This window comes from Cetorhinus maximus, chromosome 12 (genome assembly GCF_964194155.1).
Source record: "Cetorhinus maximus chromosome 12, sCetMax3.hap1.1, whole genome shotgun sequence".
NCBI lineage: Eukaryota > Metazoa > Chordata > Chondrichthyes > Lamniformes > Cetorhinidae > Cetorhinus > Cetorhinus maximus.
In genome coordinates, this window is record NC_135890.1 from 93,318,940 (window position 1) to 93,331,463 (window position 12,524).

The window sequence follows — 12,524 nt, forward strand, 5'->3', positions numbered from 1 at the left end:
TTAATTAGTTTTTAAATGGCCTTAATAGGCCTTTGACAGTTTGGTGGGCACACAGCCGATTCCGTTGCGCACCCGCCAAACTGAAGATCTGAATGATGCGCGATGACGTCGGGACACACAGGGCCTGCCCCCACTCGCCGACCCGAAGATTCTGGCCCATGGCACTAAAAACAATCCCTGAAGCTTCTTCTTATATCAGGAGGAATGTTTTCCAGCACATACCTCAACTGCATGTGTTCTACCAACGCTTAAAAGCCCTCGTTTGGCAAAACAAACTCATATCATTAAGGTTTTCCTTTTCTACAGTGATCAATTTTCCTGATAATTCTATTAAGATTCTGAGCACTGAACACCAATTGTAATTTTTATTCAAAATGATTTTTGCCACATAACATTTGTAAAAATGATTTTCTGTACATTTCTACAGTGCAAAGCACTGATACACTAATACAAAGCACAGGTCAAGAAATGCATAACTGGATAACTGGACACAGTGTAATTTAGTGCACATGCTTTTCACTTTGAGCAACTTTGTGAGATAATTTCTCCAGGACTGCAGTACCAACAAGATTGACACCTGAGGAATGCATTGTGCTACTTGACACCTATTTTTATGAATCTCTGTATCGATATGTTTTTGAATCTAGCTTTATCGTCACATTCTTCTGTGATGATGTTTTTTCTCTGGTTTAGTTGTTACAAAAAAATAGTTACAGTAGATTACAGAACACCAGAATACACCCTCCTTACAAATGACATAATATGTGCAGACTATACATTGAGTTCCTCACACTCGAGTGGTGTTACATGTTGGTCCTGATAGAGTTAGTCCTCGACAGGGTCTTCAGTCCACCTATCAGTGAGGGTGGCGCGGGGGACGAGGAGGCAAGTTCCATTGGGCAATGGGTTGAGGCAGCACCTCTTACCTGTCAGAGGTGAGGAAGCCACGATCTTTAATTTTTTTGAATTCAGTCAGGGGATGTGGGCTTCAATGGCTGGGCCAGCATTTATTGCCCATTCCTAGTTGCACTTGAGAAGATGATGGTTGAGCTCCCTTCTTGAACCGCTGCAGTCCATGTGGTATAGGTGCACCCACAGTGCTGCTAGGGAGGGAGTTCCAGGACTTTGACCCAGTGACAATGAAGGAACGGCGATATATTTCCAAGTCAGAATGGTGAGTGACTTGGAGGGGGGCTTCCAGGTGGTGGTGTTCCCATCTATCTGTTCCCCTTGTCCTTCTAGATGGTAGTGGCCATGGGTTTGGAAGGTGCTGTCGAAGGAGCCTTGGTGAATTCTTGTGCACCTTGTAGATGGTACAAGCTGCTGCTACTGTGTGTCAGTGGTGGAGGGAGTGAATGTTTGTGGATGGGGTGCCAATCAAGTGGTCTGCTTTGTCCTGGACGGTGTCAAGTTTCTTGAGCTTTGTGGGAGCTGCACTCATCCAGGCAAGTGGAGAATATTCCATCACACTCCTGACTTGTGCCTTGTAGATGGTTGGCAGACTTTGGGGAGTCAGGAGGTGAGTTACTTGTCGCACAATTCCTAGACTCTGACCTGCTCTTGTAGCCACAGTATTTATTTGGCTAGTCCAGTTCAGTTTCTGGTCAATGGTAACCCCCCTGGATGTTGATCGTGGGGAATTCAGTGGTGGTAATGCCATTGAGTATCAAAGGGCGATGGTCATTGCCTGGCACTTGTGTGGCGGGAATGTTACTTGCTACTTGTCAGCCCAAGCTGGATATTGTCCCAGTCTTACTATATTTGGAAATGGACTGCTTCAGTATCTAAGGAGATGCGAATGGTGCTGAACATTGTGCAATCGTCAGCGAGCATCCCCACTTCTGACCTTATGATGGAAAGAAGGTCATTGATGAAGCAGCTGAAGATGGTTGGGCCGAGGACACTACCCTGAGGAACTCCTGCAGTGATGTCCTGGAGCTGAGATGACTGACCTCCAACAACCACAACCACCTTCCATTTTGCTAGGTGTGACTCCAACCAGCAGAGAGTTTTCCCCCTGATTCCCATTGACTCCAGTTTTGCTAGGGCTCCTTGATGCCACACTAGGTTAAATGCGGCCTTGATGTCAAAGGCAGTCACTCTCATCTCACCTCAGGAATTCAGCTCTTTTGTGCATGTTTGAACCAGGGCTGTAATGAGGTCAGGAGCTGAGTGGCCCTGGTGGAACCCAAACTGGGCGTCAGTGAGCAGGTTATTGCTAAGCAAGTGCAGGTTGATAGTATTGTTGATTAGCTACCGAGCCACTCTTGGTGATGGACATTGAAATCCCCACCCAGAGTACATTCTGTTCCTTTGCCACCCTCAGTGCTTCCTCCAAGTGGTGTTCAACTTGGAGGAGCACTGAGTCATCAGCTGAGGGAGGGTGGTACATGATAATCAGCAGAAGGTTTCCTTGCCCATGTTTGACCTGATGCCATGAGACTGCATGGGGTCTGGAGTTGATGTTGAGGTCTCCCAGAGCAATTCCCTCCCAACTGTGCTGCCACCTCTGCTGGGTCTGTCCTGCTGGTGGGACAGACATACCCAGGGATGGTGATGTTGGTGAAAGATATGATTCTGTACGCCTGACTATGTATCTAATCAGTGAGACAGCTCTCCCAAGTTTTGTACCAGCCCCCAGAAGTTAGTAAGGAGGACTTTGCCGGGTCGACAGGGCTGAGATTGCCGTTGTTGTTTCCGGTGTCTAGGTTGATGCCGGGTGGTCCGTCCGATTTCATTCCTTTTTTGTGTCTTTGTAGCGGTTTGTTAAAACTGAGTGGCTTGCTAGGCCATTTCAAAGGGCATTTAAGAGTCAACCACATTGCTGGAGCCACATGTCGGCCAGACCAGGAAAGGGCAATAAATTTCCTTCCCTAAAGGGCATTAGTGAACCAGATGGGTTTTTACAACAATTGACAGTGGTTTCATGGTCAATATTAGACTCTTAATTCCAGAATTTTATTCAATTCAAATTCCACCATCTGCTGTGGCTGGATTTGAACCTGAATCCCCAGAGCATTATCCTCGGTCACCATGTTACTTGTCCAGCGACAATACCACTACGCCATCGCCTCCCCCTTAATGGGCAAATTAAAATTATTTCAACCATCTTAGAATTGGCATTTATAAATTCAGATATTCTTCTGCAACTCTCAATCTCCTTCCAAGTAATTGAGGGGAAACCAGAGGAACCCCCAGGCAAACAGCACAGAGAGCTATTTTCAGTTATTTAGCACTTAGCTGTGGCTCAGGTTGTAGCACTCCCATCTCTGAGTCAGAAGGTTGTTGGCTCAGTCCCACTCCTGGTGGAGTGCTGCATTGTCAGAGGTGCCTCCATTTGCTAATTGGCACCCCACACATATGCCATTACTAAATATTGTTCTTTAATCTTTGCCACCTGGCTTTAGGTCTCCCACAAAATATCTTTTGCATACACAATAGTACTGCCTGCACTTCATAAGTAATCCATTGCTTGTAAAGTATCCCGAGGATGTAAGATATAATTATATAATTCCAGTACAAACTGAAAGTGTGCTACATTTTTTGGAGGTGCCATTCTTTGGAATAGATGTTAATCTGCAGTTCAAGGTTAATGATCCCAATGTGCTATTTGGTGAAGAGGAAGAACTCTCTGACCATTCTGGTCAAATTTCTGTCTTGAACCAACACTCACAGAAGAAAAAAGATGGGCTGTTCACCTCATTGTTATTGGAAAGATTTTGCCTACTGCAAAATGGCTATCATGTTGGCCTCCATAATATCGGTGATTACTAAAGTAGAGTGTGTAGATGCTTTGAGACATTTCTGAGCGAGGTGATAAAGCAAGATGTAAATGCAAGACCAATGTCCCCTGTGAACTGTGTGGCTGCATAGCAACCTGAAAGTACCTGCACAGAAGTCAGGCTCTTTGACTTACTGTGGATGCGTGACCGCACAAAAGAATTCGAAGGGGCCGCATACTTAAATAAATTTCCGATGCACCCCAAAGAAAAGAATTAGAGAGTACGCCCTTTATTTCTTGAGCAATTTGATGGGCATGCAGGACAACTGCTCTAGGTCTCTGGCAATTATGCTCTTGACTAAGACACTGGAGAGCAGGTGAGAATGACCTGGAGTCTTCTCTTGCTCTCTCCTATTCTTGCAAATTAACCTTTTTTTATTGTATTTTTCTCTGTCTATGAGAAGCCCCAGGTTGATGCTCTGCCCTTGCCACTAAAGCACAGCCGAGCTCAGGAACTTGACATGTGAACGATTTCAGATTTCAATCTTGGCCCCTGCCCCTCCATGGAACAGTATGTTAAGGAACCAACTGCTGCTCTTTATTTTGTCAGACTATTTATACACATACTCTTGGCATACATTTCTGTTACACAGGGAAACACAGCTCAACAGTACTGCTCAGAATCTGAAATTTTCAGCTCCGAGAAAGGAGACTTACCAGAAGTTTATCCGTAGTTTCAAGATGTCAGACTAGTATTGTTAGGGTTGAGGATCATTATTAAAATTCAATATGAAGATTATCCCAATTTCTGACTCACGCCAGCTGTTAAACTTCAACTTGACTGGATTTTCATTTGTAATGTAATCTAATCGGCTTTAGGATTTAATTAAACAAGCTGTCACTGCACTTCCTAATTCAGCCCTGGTTCAATGCTGAATTAGGCTTTAAATTAGTCATGGGTGGCTGATGAGCACCTTCCCATACACATGTTGGAAGCTGTGATCGGAACAATGGGAAACTCGTCACCCAGAATAATCAAATATTGTTTGTGTTTGTTGCCAGACCTTGCATGGATTTATTCCTCTCTTGGTCCTTCTGGCGTGAAGAAACTTGCTAAAGCACCTTAAAAGATTTTTTGGGAAATGTGTTGTCGCTCTGCCGTATTTTGAGTGCTCTGGAACTGTCTCAAATCCCTGGCTGAATCTGCATGCTAATTATTAGATTGAACAGCGAGTGCTGCCGGCAAGGATTATCAACAACTAAGATATGCAGTTTTTGCTCATGAATTAAAATAAAAAAGTTAATTTTATTTCCCTCGGAATTTTTTGTGAATTGGTATGAATTTAGAAAAACAAAATTATCAGGCGCTTCCACAGTGTTTTATTTGATTAACCATTTTTTTGTAGCTTTAAAATAGAATTTTATTGTATCTCATTTTTAAAAAATTTTGTGTCCAAAGTTCATTATGATACTTTTTATTAATCAGATTTATTACAGATTGAAGATAAAATTAATATTTCTCAAAACCCATACTGGCTAAAGGGTGCATTGAAATTAATGGTGTGCACTATGACATTTAAATATATACCTGCTAAGCATGCCCACTTTCAGAGATATCCTATATTTAACTGGCCAGAAAACCATGCATGCTGCACTGGGAACAGACATGACCATTAGACCCTGGAATAATTGGGCGGAATTTTACGCTAGTGAGATTTTACGTTCCTGCCGACGTCAATGGAGTTTAGAATGACTTGCCGGATTTAACAGCCCCGTCCCCGCTGCTTCGGGTCTGTAAATCCCAGCCCATGAGTTAGAATTTTACCCCTTAGGCTCAATTTTCTTAGCAGCTTTATTTTGACACCAACATTGGCCCATTTTAAAAGGATTAGTGTTGACAATGAAATAATGACAAATGAAATATCTAGGGCGCTCTACTTATAGCATCATAGGAATTTCAGCAGAGAGGAAGCAATTTTACTTGAGAGGGAAGCTATCTAGGGCAGGATCTTTAGGTTGGCGAGCAGGGGGGCGGGGCCCTCTTGCCGACGCGTAAAATGACGCGGGATGACGTCGGGCGGAACTCCCAATGTCACCTCGCGTCATTTCCATTTTCAGGATGGCGGGAGTGCAGCTGAGCCAGCTGTGCGTCCGCTAACCTGTCAACGGCCAATTGAGGCCATTGACAAACCAATTTAGGTAATTGACAGGGCTGCCCGTCCAACCTTAGGGTTGGCGGGCAGGCCGGGAGCCCTGGCGGGTTTCAGGAAAAGCATAAAACCTCATCCAAGGGCGGAATGAGGTTTCATGAGGGTTTTTAAAAATTTAATAAAGGTTTTGAGTTAAAGTGATGGACAAGTCCCAACTCATGTGACAGTGTCACATGAGGGGACATGTCAGGGAAATTTTTTAAACATTTACCTTAAAAGTTTGAATTCCAAGTTGATCTCCCTGAGGCAGCACTTAGCCTCAGGGAGGTGAGTACGCTCTTTCGTGCGCAAGCCTGAAAGAGCGCACTCCTGGCTGAGGGAACACCCCACCCCCCAGCCTGCACAGGGAGTGAGTGCTCCCTGGCGGATGTCACGCTGGGCGGGCCTTAATTGGCCCGCCTACTTAAAATGATGGCACGCACCCGATCGGGGGTGCTGATCGGAGGCGCGCCTGCCTGCGCCCGCTCCTGCACATCCCCCCTGACAAGGGGAAAATATTTCCCCATGTCATACTTATGGCAGTGCTGGATCGGCTTCAGAGCTTGCTATTCTAATCGGATTTCCGTGTTCTTTTCCTGTATTCTATAGTATCTTCCTTTTCCAATGATTATCTAATTCCCTTCTCATAATGTTCTAGATTTTCTGAAGTATGTGAAAGGTGAAGGCTGAGTGATCTTTAGGAAGAATGATGTTTTGAAAATGGATTTAGGGATAGGCTAAGGTTTTATCTGTGGTAAGGAAAGGAAGAGGTGCAAGGCCTTAATAGGGCGTTTTTTTTGGAAATGGAATAATGCGATTTTGTCCAGTTCTGAGCCTGCTGTTCATCCTACCCCCACCCTAGCTCTGTGCCGGTCTCTCTTAAAACTCCTGGATTCAAATCCCTCCTTCCATCCTATTCACAGCACCAGAAGTCACAAGTGACACTTGACTATAGCTGTATTCTATTATATTTTCCTGCCTTTCTTCACATCTCTATAGCACTTAATACTGTTGATGTTTCAGTGGGACTGCCCTTGCATTGTGCCACTCTTATATATCCTAACATCTCTAATGCATCTCCATGGCACCTCTTCTTGCCGCATCACTGTCATTTTCAGTGTCCCTCCGCCCACCCCACCCCCCCACCCCCACACACACCCTGGGCCTCCCCTCAGCCCCCCTCTCTTCTTCGTCTGCATGCTGCCCTTTTTGAGCTCAGGTGCAGGTGTGGGGTAATCTTCCATCTGTGCCCTAATGATGCCCAGCACTATCCTTTTGCTTTTTCTCTTGAGCTTGTGACCACATCTGTGCCGTCAGATTCACTCATTCATTCATGTGTGCTCTGCCCAAAGGCAGGTCCTAGGCTCATCGTCTGCTGATGCTTCATCCTGAGTGGTTTTCTTAGCTGGTTTTGCCAGTGGTAGTTTGCCATTGCCTTCCACTCTTAGGGCGGAACTTTCCGTGCCCGCTGGCGTCGGGCGTCATTGCAGACGTGAGCGGACAAAATGGTGGGAAGGCCAAAAATCGGTTTCATGACGTTGTGAAACCAGTTTGCAGTCATCCACTCTGCCCGTCAATGGCGGGCCACGTTTTCCACCCCCCGCACATCGGTAACTTCGTTGTAATACATCTGCATATCATTATAAGCCCAGCTCACCGGAATCATCCAGGCACGTGGGCGCTTTTCACAATTGAACATATGTGACGTGCATCTGGCGAGCTGCACTTCACTTGGGACTTTGAGGTTTGTTTGCCTCCCTTGCTTCAGTCAGCACTCGCAGTCATCAGCGCCAGGCTTCACAGACAGCACCACATCACTTTTAGGGGGGTTCACGGGCAGGTCTCTACCAACCAGCTCAGCCGTAAGGCAGGGGCGGCTTTTCAATGGCTGCAGGACTAGGGCTTGCTTGGGGAAGGGGGAGAAGTGGCCTTAGACAAGGGAAGAGGCTGCAGGGCTAGGGCATTACTGGGGAAGGGGGCTATCCCAGGGTGTGCGTGGGGACACATGTTGATCTGTGTCAAGTGGGTGAGGGTTGAGGAGGCAGTCTCCAGAGGCCAGTTGGAGATGTGAGTGTGTGTGTGAGTGAGTGAGTGGTGGTGTCCCTTGAGCTGGCAGTGAGTGAGATGCCAGTGAATGTGTGATGGGCTTGTGAGTGTGTGAGTTTAGAGTGATGAGATGGTTGCCTTACCCTGGGGGCACAGATGAGATCATTCATCCTCTTTCTGCATTGGATGGCGAACGTCTTCTGTGCAGCGTTGGCGCTGACCACCACTGCCATCGCCTTCCAAGCTGGAGTGGTGACACTGATGGGCCTCCTGTGGCCAAAGCATGGGTAGAGAACACTGGGATGAGCTCCAAAAGTGTCCAGAAGGTGCCCCAGGGATGTGTCACTGAATTGGGGGGCTGCAGTCTTCTTGCCTTTTGGGGCCATGTTTTCTGTGCAGCAGTCCTGGGCTGGAAGCAGTGAGAGGTGTGCACGTGGCTGCACTTTAAATATGGCACCTGGTGTGAGGAAGTGGTGAGGCAGACATGTCGGAGTCCACCCACTAGCGAAACGGTGTGTTCTCAAAGAATGCACAATTAGGGAGCCAAGATTGGGATGATACGGAGTGAAAAACCACCATTGCGGCCAGAACGTCCTTTATCCCGCCTGTTACCGCACTAAGTGCAAATCTGGGATGATTCCACCCTTAGTGTCAGGGTGAGGAGGCTGGTCCCAAGCCTACCTCAGCCAGAACAGGAATTGAACCCACAATGTTGGCGTTGTTCTGAACTAGCCATCTAGCCAACTGAGCTAACCGTCCACTGTCAGGTAGAAACTCATGAATGAGTCACAACGTCTGCCAACGAAACATTAGGAAAACCAAAGCTATTGTTTTTGACATCTGCTGTATTGTAAATGTTGTTCCCCTGCTATTGATTCCAACCCCCTTCCCAACCACTGGTTCACCATGAACCAGATTGTGCAAAACTTTAGTGTCCCACTTGACCCAGAGTCCAGCTACAAATCCCACCTCCTATTCAGTCAAGTCCACCTATTTCCACCTGCACAATACTGAAGTTCTCCAGCCCTACTTCAGCAGCCCTGCTACGGAAATTATGATCCCTAGATCTAATTTAATCAATGTCCTTTTTCGCATCTTCCACCCTCCATCTTGACAGACTCCAACCTGTCCAAACCTCAAACACTTATTCTAAGTCCCACAATGTCCCATCCTCTCTGATCTGCATTGTTTTCCTGTCCCCCAACATATTAAATTTAAATTATCCTTGTCTACAAATTTTTCCCATGGCCTCATCCCACCCTATCTGTGCAACCTCTTTCAGCCTTATATCTTCATTTGTCCTCTGATCCTCTGACTCAGGCCTTTGTGCATCCCTCCATCCTTCACCTTACCATTGCTGGAAAATCCTGGGGTTGTCTCTGCCCTATTCTTTTCAAAGCTCTCCCTAACCTTCCCTGTCTTCCCGCTCACCTTTCAAGTATTGTAAATCTCTCAAAACCTGTCAATTCAAAGAAGTTTTTGGTTATCCTTCAGAGTCATTCTGCCCTTATCTCAGGGTCCATATCCCTGTCCATTTATTTTATGAAGCACCTTGAGTTTTTATCACATAAAAGGCACTATTTAAATGCATGTATAACATAGCCTGTTACATGCCTCCCGCTTTGAGCCCATTCGAGCAAGTCCCATTTCCCCGATCACTCTTGTGCTCAATGACCTACACTGGCGCCTGATCAAGCTGTTCTTGATTTTAAAATTCGTATCCAGGTATTCAAATCCCCCCATGCCTCACCACTCCCTGTCTGTCTCCAGCACCACAACCCTCCAGGATATCTGTGCTTCTCTAATTCTGACCTTTTGTGCATTCCCAGTTATAGGTGGCTGTGGCTTCGGTTGCCTAGGCCCCAAGTTCTGGAATTCCTTCCCTACACCTCTCCACCTCGCTACCTGGCTTTCCTCCTCAAAAACACTTCTTAAAACCTACCTCTTTGACCAAGCATTTGGCCATTTTACCGAACATCTCCTTATGTGGTTTGTTGTCATGTTTTGTTTCATAATCTTCCTGTGAAGCGCCTTGGGACATTCCATTATGTTAAAGGCACTATATAAATATAAGTTGTTGTTGTTACAAGAGCTACACAGCAGGGAGTTTACAGTAGTAGGATCACCTGTACAGCCTGGTAGTGAAGCTGCTAAATGAAGCTAGCATTTAAGTTTTAAAAGTATTAAAATACTGAAGAACATTCCATGGAAAATAAGATAATGAAGATGCAGCTCTTCAGCCATTTTTCATTGGTTGGAAGAAAGCTGAGAGGCATGGTTCAAAGAGATTAAGCGAAACATTGGTGTCAGCATTAAAACAATAGCCTTGGCTAAAACAACAAGCAGAGGGTTTAAAGCATTCAGGGGCTGGAGGCATGGATTCCTGTGGTGACACGACCTGTCCAATAGCAGGCACATAACTTATTTTGCAAAATCATCCTGCTGACTTGAACACAGCGCTTATACAATTTCAGCAATTCTGAGTTCAGCAGTGCAGAAAACACAATTCCAAACTGCCCTGCAGTGCAAATGCTGCTCAAAGAAAGCCCACTCGCATTCAGCATGTAGTACTAACAAGGCAATGCTGCAAATGATGCCAAATCAAATCATATCAATGCTACAAACCACAGAAAGTCATGGTTCACTGTAGTGCTCACTTCAAGCCCCATTCTTATATTTCAAAGTAAGATACTGTCCAAAGCAAAACTCCTGAGGGATGGTTATGAGACAACACAGTCAATGAGGATGGATCAATTTGACCCTTTTGCTGAATTAGGTTTATTTTATTTGTTCTCGAGATGTGGGTGATGCTGTTAAAGGTGCATTTACTGTTCATCTGGAGTTGCTCTCAGGAGGTGGTGATGGGCCTTCTCCTTGAACCATTGTGGTCCTTGTGCAGTTGCTGCTCCCAGGACCCTGTGGACTTATGGCTAATATTAAGACTGGCATTTTACCCCATTTACTCATTCTTGAGCATTACCTTGAGCAAGGGAGGATAAGGGAAGACCAATTTTTTCAACCATCCCAAGTTTCTGGGTCACCTCTGCTGGGATTTGGGAATGCCGCTGTCCAAAAATACAGGTATATATTTACATGAGGCAGTTGTGGTGGTGTGACATTATGTTCTGTATCTCCCACAATTTCTGCTTCAGTGACTTTACAATAACTTCTGCTGGTTACAACAGCATCCATCGCTGCTAGGCAGTGGGAAACAACAAAGAGAATGTACAGCCCCAGTATTATTGGTGGACCAGTGTAAACAGCAAGGAAAATTGTGCCCAATCTTTGGAACCTTTCTGTAGGTGCCTGATGTGTACTTCTGCAAAATATGACCCTTGTACTAACATTCCCAAATACCATTGGTTTCCTACTTGAAACAATTGTGATTTTACTGGGATGGACAGAGGGTCAAGAGGTAACTCAATTACAGTTCCAAAAATGAGCAATTTTGTAATTCTTGCTAAACGAATCATTGCACACTATGACAAGCTGCCCTCTTTAAAATGACAATTTGTTCTCAGCATTGGCAGTACAACTTGAAGCCTCAGTCTTTCTCTTCAGACATCTGGTAACTTTCACCTTCCTACACAGCACTTTGCAACATGAAGCTACTGGTTGTCTCTTCAGCACTTAAGCCAAGTATGACAAGTTACAAACCTTGACCCTTTATATCCAGGTCACACGGATCCCACTTTTCAAAGCAGAAAACTTTGTCTTCAGTTCCTGCAATCTGAAAATGCTTCAGCAATAGAAGATCATTTATAAACTCATTTAGGGGATTACTAATGTCACACTGGAGTAAATTATCTTTTTTATGTGCCTCGGCAGTGATTACAATTAGTTGATCAATATATTAGAAGAAAACAGGGAGAAATATTCCTGTGTACTTAATGTATTTGTTCTGTGTTTGAACTTGAATAAGCAGTCATTATAGTGTGCTGTACAAATTAATGACTTGCATTGTGTATGTAAAATAAGCTCATTGCAGCAGTATATGGTACAGCTGAGCTTAGAATTTTCCCTTCAAACTCCACCCCCACCCCCACCATCACCGCTGATGTATTAATGATTCTTGGCATCACATTTAATCGAGCTATTAATTCTTGTTCCATAATTTTTCAATGTGCATACCAGGGTGTCAGTTATTCTAGTGTACAGGTATGAAATTGGTACATGTCTGGATGCAAAATAAAATTAGCTGGGAGCTGGTTTCGAACTGCATTTCTAATGAAATAGTGATGATAACCTAGCAACAGGCACATTTTATTTATGTGATGTTTCTGCAAGTGTTTTGTAAACTTTTAACAGCTAGAAATTCGATAACCCGCGAGAATGGGCACAGAGATCACGATGCACAATGAACTTGCACCTGTTACTCCCCATGCAAACTTCGTGCAGGCTGTTAATTTAAATTATTCAAGCGTTCATTCAGCACTAAGCATGCTGTTGTGTGGCTGCAGGGGTGAAAAGTCTCGAGAGGTTTGCATGAGTTCAAGCTAGTGCGCACTACTTAAATCCGATCTGCACCTCAAGAAAGGAGGGTGCATTTTGGCAAGAGAAGGTGCTGG

The 12,524-nt window shown here is 45.0% G+C and overlaps 1 protein-coding gene across 2 annotated transcripts in view; it reads left to right on the forward strand.

Moving 5' to 3' along the window:
- Positions 1-12,524, forward strand: part of LOC144687692 (transmembrane protein 132C-like) — a 1,088,236-nt gene that overhangs the window by 848,781 nt on the left and 226,931 nt on the right. The gene's annotated exons all lie outside the window — the stretch shown is intronic.